This window comes from Euprymna scolopes, chromosome 46 (assembly GCF_053919585.1).
Source record: "Euprymna scolopes isolate OS-2025 chromosome 46, ASM5391958v1, whole genome shotgun sequence".
NCBI lineage: Eukaryota > Metazoa > Mollusca > Cephalopoda > Sepiida > Sepiolidae > Euprymna > Euprymna scolopes.
In genome coordinates, this window is record NC_136527.1 from 106361162 (window position 1) to 106371860 (window position 10699).

Genomic DNA, 10699 nt, shown 5'->3' on the forward strand with positions numbered 1-10699 from the left:
ACTCAGTCGAACCCTCCATAAAATTCACATATGAATCCGAACATAACAACTCCCTACCCTTTCTTGATGTACTTATCATAAGATCTGAAAACGATCTTATGTTTAAAGTACGTCGAAAAAGTACACACAAAAATGATCATATACACGATTATTCGCACCATAGTGATAAAATAAAAACGGACATGCTCATCGGTTTTTTCTTACGTGCCCTTAGAATCTGCAGCCCTCAATATCTCGAAAATGAAATCACACATATCACCGAATCACTAAAACTTTTACAATACCCAACTTACCTGATCTCTAAAACAAAGAAAAAAGCCATCAAAATATACTCGAACATAGACAAACAAAAGCAGAACACACCAGATACACCACTACTAAATAGACATCTTTTTATACCTACCCACACTAACAACGACACAATTTGCAATACTCTTAATAATCTAGGCATACAAACAGTACAAACCACTTCCTTAACTATAAAGCGAACTTTAAAAAACTAGCAAGCATTCCGCTGAAATCTCCACTTCCAAAGCCGGTATTTACGCCATCCCATGTAATAATTGCAAAAAATCATATATAGGTGAGACACAACGAAATTTGGAAATCAGACTAAGCGAACATAAAAGGGACATAAGAAATGCCAACCCCTTAAATGCTCTCTTTTCCCACTGTGTCGAACATGGCCACTCTTTCGGCTTTGGACGTGCAAAAATCTTAAAATCCATCCCAGATAGAGCAAAACGGAGACTTATTGAATCTGCTTTAATTTCAAACATTAACACCATCAAACAAAGAAAAGGATTTTATAATGTAGCCCCAATCATAGGTAATATAATAATAAATGAACAAAACATTAATTTAGATCCTGGTTGATAAAAAAAAAAAAATGCATATATGTATATAACCCGACCCCCCACCACACACACTAGATATAAATTCTCTTTTCATCATGAAATTTTTTCTCTCCAGAACAGAAAGAGAACTAAACTTCTCCTCTTTCGCATGCGATATATGACCGTCTTCCTGTACATCCTCGCCTAGAAATCCTGATGATGTCCCCTGAAATAGGGACGAAACGTTGATTTTATTTTTGTTTTTACTCTTTTAGGTTTTTCCTTTTTATTCATACATATATATGCATACATATATATATGCATATATATACATATATATATATACATATGTATGCATATATATACGTATACTTACATATATATATGCATATACATACACACAAAAGCATGTAAAGCTGAATGCGTGTGCGTGTGCGTGTGCGTGTGTGCGTATGCGTGTGTGTGTGTGTGTGTGTGTGTGTGTGTGTGTGTGTGTGTGTGTGTGTGTGTGTGTGGTCATGAATAGGCTCCTATATGGTTGACTATTTTAAAAAACTGATCACATATAATGATAGAAGATGTATCGAGACACAGGAATGGGTATGTTTGATCCGGCAGAACAGTGGTTCATTAAAATCGTGGGGTCTGCGTTCGACCCTGGTCCACAAAGTATGGAAATAAAAAAATTAAAACATTAAAAAATAAAACATAAATAAAACGTTTACAAATGTTTTTGATATAGATGTACATGAGAATATTTGATAAGTATGTTTTAACTTAAATAGGGATCGTATAATAAAATTGTGGGGTCTGCGTTCGCGCCTGGCCTCCATAGAATGGAAATTGGCACAAACTTTAATAAAGACTTTTCATATCTATCTGCGTAAGTATACTTTGATAATTATGTTTCAGTTTGAAGAAATATAGTATAATAAAATTATGGGGTGTTCGTTCGCGCCTGACCTCCATAGAATGGAAATATGTCACAAAGTTTAACAAGGTTTTTTAATATAGATCCACAGATTATTGTGATAAGTGTTTCAGTGTGAACAGGTATGGTATAATAAATTATGGGGTTTATCTATTTTATTTTTACTTTCATCATATTTTGCTTTGGTTTTGATATCCCCAAATTCGAAGCTATCTCTTTACAATCCTTCCTTTACATAACCTATCATACTTTCATAAATCAGAGTCCATTTTGTGTAGGCTGTTTTTGAACCCAGTAAACGACGGGTACTTTTGCTAGTATATATATATATATATATATATATATATATATATATATATATATATATATATATATATATATATATATATATATATATATCAGAATAATTAGGAATGTTTTAGATATCCATAGCGAGCTTTCTTCAGTCAATACTCATCTCTGAGTATTGACTGAAGAGAGCTTGATACGGATATCCAAAACGGTCCTAATTATCGGGGTTGAAAACGACGGTACCAATGACTTATCTCATCTAACAACTTTCTGTACACAAAATATAAATACGCTCTTATTTTTAGTCGCGTGCAAGCGACTCCATAAGTCACTCCGTCAGTCCGTCGGTCGGTCGGTCGGTCGGTCGGTTGGTCTGTCCGTAACACTTTTGTCCTTGATTAAGATCAAAGGTCTATTGTTATTAGATGCTGTTCTTAGCTTTTCAAGTTTTTCTTCGCCTTTTGGCCAAGATCGAGGTGTAGTGTCTGTTCTGGCAGGGACCATGTGTGGGGGCAGCCCCACATGTGAGAACTTAGTCAATGTGGGGGCAGCCCTTCATACCAGTTGTCACTGTCCAGCTCCCCTGCTCCCCGGGGGGGGGGCTGGTCACCACTTCCCCTTCGCTCCTCACATTAAAAATCGGCCTTGTGCCTAATTTGCTCGGTGGGGTAGCAAATAAATACCAACCCCACATATAAGACCTTGGTCAATGTAGATGCAACCCTTCATACCAATTGTCACTATGCAGCACCCCTAATCCCCGGGGAGTTGGTCCCCATTTCCCCTTCACTCCTCACATTAAAAATCGGCCTTGCGCCTAATTTGCTCGGTGGGGGAGCAAATAAATACCCTTTTCTTGGCCTTTTGGCCAAGATCAAAGTGTAGTATCTGTTCTTACTACATGCTGTACTTATGTTTGTAACTTTGTGATATAAAGTGGGGGATCACTTTTCTGTATTAATTTAATGTAAAATGATCACCCACTTTACAACCAGTCAGTCTCAAAGCCATTCAAGTCATTCTCCAGATCATTCAAGTTGTTTTTGAAGGATTCCGGTTATTTTATAATCATTCAAGTCATTCTTAAGGTCATTCAATTCATCCTTAAGTTCATTAAAGTCATTCTAAGTCATTTACTTTTTTATTTATTTAAGTCATTTCAACCCATTTTTCGGTCATTTTAGTTTACCTTTAAGAATTTCATGTCAATCCCACATTCACGCATTCATTCATTACACGAGAGCATGCGACTAATGGATATTTCCCTTGTTCGGATATCTTTGGATTTTTCTTTTAATTGAGCACTCTGCTGGGTTTCTTTTTCCAAAAAGAATAAGTATATATATATCTATATATATATAACTACTTCATTTACTCACATAAAATTAATATACGAAAGTATAGATTTATGCGTACACTTTAAGTATTTACTTCAAAAGTGCTCAGTACGTAGGTAGAGCTAGTTAGTAATTTATAAAATGTATATGGCGATTAAGCTACATTGAATATTCGGCGTTTCATCCACTCTAGGACTCCTCAGGCTTATGCACCTGAGGAATCCTAGAGTGGATGAAACGCCGAATATTCAGTGTAGCTTAATTGCCATATATATTTTATAAAGTACTATATATATATATATATATATATATATATATATATATAGTCATGTTTCATCTTTCTCTCTCTCTCTCTCTCTCTCTATATATATATATATATATATATATATATATATGAGAGAGAGAGAGTGAGCGAGAGAGACAGAGAGAGAAAGATAAACACAGATCAAAGCAAGTTATGTATTCATCAACATATATATATATATATATATATATATATATATCTACGTATATATATATGTATATATATGTATATATATATATATGTATATATATATATGTAGTCATCCACATACAACATCGTTTCGCTGTTTCACATCTCATCAGTGCGGCTAGACAAGCAACTATATATATATATATATGTATATATATAAACATGGCTCAATTTTATATAACGAGAGATATATGACTTGATTTTATTGAATCACACGACGTAATTCTTCCGATGCTATTTCTATTTTGGAAGCAATTTTTGTAGTTTTCGCTTGAGTTCCTAACTTCAAGAAGGTTTCGTTCGTTTAATATATTTCCCTACTTTTTTTTAACTGCAGATAGTTTAGTGCTTGAACGATAATAACAATAATAAAAAAAAAATATATAGTCGCCCTCAAAGCCTCCTATCCTATTTTCTTTAATATAACCTCGTCCGTCATCACATTTACCGTCATTCCAGTGTCTTTTCAAATTCCACGGCAATGGAAACGGACAGCTGTATTGAATTGGCTTTTTACTTTCCGAATAGATGGCGCGTCCCCCATTCCGCCCCCTTTTTTTTTTTTTTTTTGCAAGAAACAACCGCACAGCTTTGTGGTTATTAGCTAGTTGTTTTTAAATTAGTAAATTGCCTGTAACTCACAAGTTCGACCTTCTCCCCAGTAAAAAAAAAACAAAAAAAAAAAACAAAAAAAAAAACGATCGTTTATATCCAAGTTTTTTTTGTTATTTTTACTTAAAGGGTCACTTTAACATAAGGGCTACGTTTTAGGTAGATGGTGATTAAAAATAAGTCACGATGGAACTTAGGTAAGGTTATAAGACATTAATGGACGACTCAAAACGAACTTATCTGCATTAGACTTGAAGATGAGCATGTTATAGTCAGCAGGCAAGCAGACAAACGGTATAGTGTTCCACATTAGCCTTGAAGACGACTATACTGTCTCCAGGATGCGTTTGATTAGAAACATACGATCCTTGAACAGTTAGCATTAAACGCGTACTAACAATCAAAACTCTGAAGACAGGAAATCCTATGAACAGGTTTATTGAGGGTAGGTACGGTAAAAAGCTGAAAGAAACAAAAAACATTGTTCAGAATACAAAGAGAAAAAAGTCCAGAAACGAGAAGTTATAAAAGGGTTTAATGGGGAGCCGTATGCGTAAGGAAATCACTGACACAGCTAGGAATAAGGAGGCCGGACATGTGGATAAAGAAAATAAACATAGTTAAAATGAAATAATATAAAAAATAACATTAAAGTATTTAAAAGTGTCTTAAAGAAGGGGATAAATAATGTTTCTTTCCGGAGATGGCTTAAAACTGCGAAGGATAATAGAAGATAAGAAACCGAGCCGTGTGGGGCTAGAAAGGCAGCTAAAATTAGGAGGCAAAACGCCGGTCAACGTACCGGTGTTGAGTCAGGGGAAACCCTATAAGAAAAATGTCCGGCCAAGAGAGATAACTGTTTAAGGGATAAAACAAAGAGACATAATAACGACCATGTTATAGTCAGCAGGCAAGCAGACAAACGGTATTGCGTTTCACAGACGGACAGTTTTAGGAAAGAAGGTCTGCTCATGGAATATTTGTTTATTTTTTGACGCCGACATGGAGTGAAGAAATTTGTTAGTGGTTATTTGCTGTTAACGTTTTACAGGGAAGGATCATAGATTAGAGCTCAGTCGAACACTTGCCATAAAATTATCGATAGAGCAAAGGCACACTCGTACCGTTTCTTCTGTGAAGACAGTTTTGTACCCTGTCAAGGGCAAGAAATCGTACTTATCGAGGCCCGGAGGCTAATTAATAGTATTATTAGGTAGATGCTGAGAAAAATCAGTCACGGTGGAATTAATATAGGGCTAGGTTATCTGAATGGACAGCTGAATGGCAACTTATGAAGTGCTTTCAATAAGTTTCCAGACTTTTTTCCGTCTGACCATTCCTTCATGATAAACACTCGTCTAGCTGAAACCACTACCAATAATTTTCCACACACTTTATCCAAAAGTAGATTCTATGAACAAAGCTTCTTTCTTAGAAGTGCACGCCTGAGGAACTCTCTTCCGTTTGCCTGTTTCCCACCTGACTACAACTTGGATGTCTTCAAGTTCAACATAAACAAATTCCTGATGAACCGCCCCTTTAAGTAAGAAAATTTATCAGATTTCCAATACTAACGATTACTACAATATTATCCTATTGATTACTGTACACGCAATAACCCTTATCCCCGAGTGGCTCCTGGGCCTTGATAAGTGGTGACCCCTATGTAAAAAAAACAAAAACAAAAAAAAATGTAGATTCTATGAACAAAGCTTCTTTCTTAGAAGTGCACGCCTGTGGAACTCTCTTCCGTTTGCCTGTTTCCCACCTGACTACAACTCAAGTCCAACATAAACACATTCCTGATTAACCGCCCCCTTAAGTAAGACACTTCATCAGATCTCCAATGCCTACAATTAATACATCACTATCTCATTGATTACTGTATATGCAATAACCCTTATCCTCGAGTGGCTTCCGGGCCTTGATAAGTGGTGACTACTATGTAAAAAAATAGGCACTTTTATTGATAGTACATACATAAAACTCTAGCCTCCTTTGAAGTAATCTCCTCTGGCTGCAATGCACTTGTTGTACCTTTCCAACACCTGAAAAGCTCTATGGAAGTTCTCTTGTGTCACAGGAAGCAAGGTCTGGACTATAAGGAAGGTGAGGAGCTGTCTTGATGCTCATCTTGGTCAAACAGTTTTTAATAAGGATGGAGTTTCTCACAAATAATTGTGCACAGTTCCCACACTGACACCAAATTGTGCACTTATTGACTCTATAGACACACGACGGTCCATATCCATGAAATTCTTTATTTGGCCAATCAACTTTGTTGTTCTAGCTTCCTTAGTCCTCCCACACCCCTCATCATTCCTCACAGATTCTCTGCCTTCCTTGAATCTCTTATGCCACTCAAAATCTAATACTCGATTCATGCAAGATGGTCCAAAAGCAGTCTGAAACATTCCATACGTTTCTGTGGCATTGTTTCCGAGTTTAAAACAGAATTTTATTCCATATCCTTCTTTACAAAATGTCCTCGCGTCTAGATTGCATTTTTGAAATTCACCAGCTGTGACAATCAGGCTTTAGTAGGGTGTATTTCAATTCCTGCTGTAGCTGTTGATTTGAACCTGGAATCATAAAAATTGGTCAGCCATCTCATAAGATGTATAACAATAACACACTGAATTTTCAAGGATCTACGATATTTGTAAATGTCTGTACGAAAAAAATATCTAGAAACTTATTAAAGGCATCTTGTGTTTACATTAGACTTGAAGACAGCCATGTTATAGTCAGCAGGGAAGCAGACAAACGGTATTGCGTTCCACAGAGGGACAGTTTTAAAAAGACGTTCTGCTCATGGAATATTCGTTTAGTTTTGGGTGCAGATAGAGTCACTCTCCAATTACACTACAGATTAGTCGTCTTCAAGTCAAATATTAACAATTACAAGTTGAAACGTGATCTTGGATAATCAATTTCTCTTAAGTGAATTTCTGCGCTTTTCCACCAATTATTTTTAGTCCTTTCGTAGCGGCAACAATAGCACTTATCCTCGAGTGGTCACTAGGGCTTGATAACTAGTGTCACATTTGTAAAAAAATGATTGTGTTCATGATAAGAATCATATGTTGGATAGAAAGTGAATGATACTTTATTCCGGGTTTGAATCTGGTGATTGGTAGTATAAATATATTCACCGAAGTTAAGCAATGTCGAGCCTGGCCAGTACCAGGCGGGTGACCATTTGGGAAGAGGATGCGCTGTATGTACCGTGATGGCGTCACGATAAAAAATACACTTGATAGCCCTAGCAAAGCATCAAGTATTAAGCTATCGACGAGATTTGTAATGAGTTAAGTCTTGGTTGTGGCCGCATGTTAAGTAATTTTTTTTATATTCATATTAATGAGTATTGTAAACAATTTAATTTACGAAATTTCCTTAATATATATATATATATATATATATATATATATATATATATATAATATATATATATATATATAAATTATTGAAAAAAAACTTAATTATATTAAATAATATAAAATGCTAATTAACACATTCCAGGCTATTGTTTGCTGCGAGACTGTTATTGTTTACAGTAGCGCATTTGAACCAAAGTCAAATAAATATCTGACGAAGAGATCTTTTTCTAAATATTATATAACACGGATATACCACCAGACCGACTTTCCCAGGTAATCACAGTGCAAATATAAATATAATGTGTATAAGAAATGCATGAATATGTATTTGTAAGTTATAGTAATCAAATTTTCTCACCTGCTTCATTCCGTTTCCTCTGCATTGTACCGCATTCTACACATTTCATTTATGTATCTATAATATAAAGCTGAATATCTGTGTGTGTATGTGTGTGTGTATGTGTGTGTGTCTGGTCACGAATAGGCTCCTACATGGTTGACTATTTTAAAAAACTGATTACATACAATAATAGAAGATGTATCGAGACACAGGAATGGGTATGTTTGATCTGGCAGAACAGTGGTTCATTAAAATTGTGGGATCTGTGTTCGTGCCTGGTCCACAAAGTATGGAAATGAAAAAATTAAAAATAAAAGAAAAACGTTTACAGGGTTTTTTGATATAGATGTACATAAGAATACTTTGATAAGTAAGTTTTAACTTAAATAGGGATTATATAATAAAATTGTGGGGTCTGCGTTCGCGCCTGCTCTCTATAGAATGGAAATAGTCACAAACCTTAATAAAGACTTGTCATATCTATCTCTGTAAGAATACTTTGATAATTATGTTTTAGTTTGAAGAAATATGGTATAATAAAATTATGGGGTGTTCGTTCGCACCTGACCTCCATAGAATGGAAATATGTCACAAAGTTTAACAAGGTTTTTTAATATAGATGCACAGAATATTGTGATAAGTGTTTCAATGTGAACAGGTATGGTATAATAAATTATGGGGTTTATATACTCCCAAATTCGAAGCTATCTCTTACAACCCTTCCTTTACATAACCTATCATACTTTTATAAATCAGAGTCCATTTTGTGTAGGCTGCTTTTGAACCCAGTCAATGACGGATACTTTTGCTAGTATATATATATATATATATATATATATATATATGTGTGTGTGTGTGTGTGTGTGTGTGTGTGTGTGTGGCTTCTTTCAGTCTTGACAGACTATGGATATCCATTGAAAGGATGCTTGCACATAGAATTTTTGTAGCAAGAGATGTACAATCTCCACCCACACCTCTCCTGTGTCGGTGTTGTAAAATTACAGTGGCAAGTACGACTAAAAACAATACCGGGATAAGCGGAGACCTACAGGGCGTAGTATTCCTAAAGCATCACCCATCTGTTATTAGCCAGATTCAATTTCTATTATTCTCATATATATATATATATATATATATATATATATATATATATATATATATATGAAAAAAACGCCGCAGTCTACAAGAGCCATGCCAGCAAACGAACCGGAAGTCTAAGACTCGAGTTTCATCCTCATTTAGGCTCACCAGTCAGACATATGCGCACCCGCGCAGTTGGTAGTGTGCTTGCCTTGCATGCAGGAGGCTCGGGGTTCAAACCCGGGTGCAGATATGTCTGACTGATGAGCCCAAATGAGGGCGAAACTCGAGTCTTAGACTTCCGTTTCGTTGGCTGGCATGGCTCTTGTGGGCTTTGGAAATATTATCTCTCACATTTTGAATATATATATATATATATATATATATATATATATATATATATATATATATATATATATATATATAGTGTTATAATGGAATAATTCCAGGAGGAAATCCGGGTATGAGAGCTCAGTTGGTAAACAGAGCAATAATATAAAATATAAAAATATTTTATATATATATATATATATATATATATATATATATATATATATATATATATATATATATATATGCATATAAGAAGTAGAGTCACACATTTTAGAAAACATGTTTTATATAAATTTAAATGAGAACATTTGAAACCCTGAAAGTGTTATGAAATGATAAAATGATTTTTTTATTTAGTTTTTTTGTTGTTGTTTAAGTCCGAATTTTCGCCAATAACATGGCTTTATGAAGGAGAGGATAGTGCGATGTTTATATATATATATATATATATATATATATATATATATATATAGAGAGAGAGAGAGAGAGAGAGAGAGAGAGAAAGAGAGAGAGAAAGAGCGAGAGAAAGAGAGAGAGAGAGAGGGGGGAAAGATGGAGAGAGAGAGGGAGAGAGAGACAGATTACGTTTTTGTTTAATCTTTGTCGTGTTGATTTTGAGATCGCCTTCAAAGTTGTCGGCCATCTTGTAAGTCTTTTCGCAGGCAAAAATTCTCATTATATATCATGTCCAGTTTTATGAGTTTCGTATTACGCGCTTCGGCGATTTTACCTTAAAGATGTAAAGCTAAGATGCACTTGGCGAGTCGGAATTGCAGACTCGAGGCGATCGAATAATAACGTATACAAACAATACAAACAGCATATTTTCTAATTAAAAAACTACAGCATTGCTTCCGTGGTCGTCTAGTGGCTTAATATGGACGATTGATGCAATAGCGTAGCCATGTTGAAATCTATTCTTCATCGCGAGAAAATCATATTGGGAGATGAATAGACTTATACGGACTTTCAGAGTATTTCACCCGGACACTAATCAATTAATAATGACTTTGTTAATTTAATTTTTTTTTTCTGTAATATTTAGGGTATGACTACCAGAATC

The 10699-nt window shown here is 35.1% G+C and overlaps 1 pseudogene; it reads left to right on the plus strand.

Annotated features, from left to right (window-relative positions):
• The first annotated feature begins 2905 nt into the window (after positions 1 to 2905).
• LOC145271746 (U2 spliceosomal RNA) lies at positions 2906 to 3043 on the plus strand (annotated as a pseudogene).
• The last annotated feature ends 7656 nt before the right edge of the window (positions 3044 to 10699 follow it).